Here is a 349-nt window from a genome sequence, read left to right as displayed (position 1 = left end):
GGTGAAGTGTCCACACTTTGGTTTTCATTCTTTTTGAGTTTCATGTGTTTTGCAAATTGTATTTTGGGTATTCTAAGTTTCTGGGCTAATATCCACTTCTCAGTGAGTGCATATTATGTGAGTTCTTTTGTGATTGGGTTACCTCACTCAGGACGATACCCTCCAGATTCATCCATTTGCCTAGGAATTTCATAAATTCATTGTTTTTAATAGCTGAGTAGTACTCCATTGTGTAAATGTACCACATTTTCTGTATCTATTCCTCTGTTGAGGAACATCTGGGTTCTTTCCAACTTCCGGGTATTGTAAATAAGGCTGCTATAAACATAGTGGAGCATGTGTTCTTATT

This window comes from Mus caroli, chromosome 18 (genome assembly GCF_900094665.2).
Source record: "Mus caroli chromosome 18, CAROLI_EIJ_v1.1, whole genome shotgun sequence".
Taxonomy (NCBI): Eukaryota; Metazoa; Chordata; class Mammalia; order Rodentia; family Muridae; genus Mus; species Mus caroli.
This window is presented reverse-complemented; position numbering follows the sequence as displayed.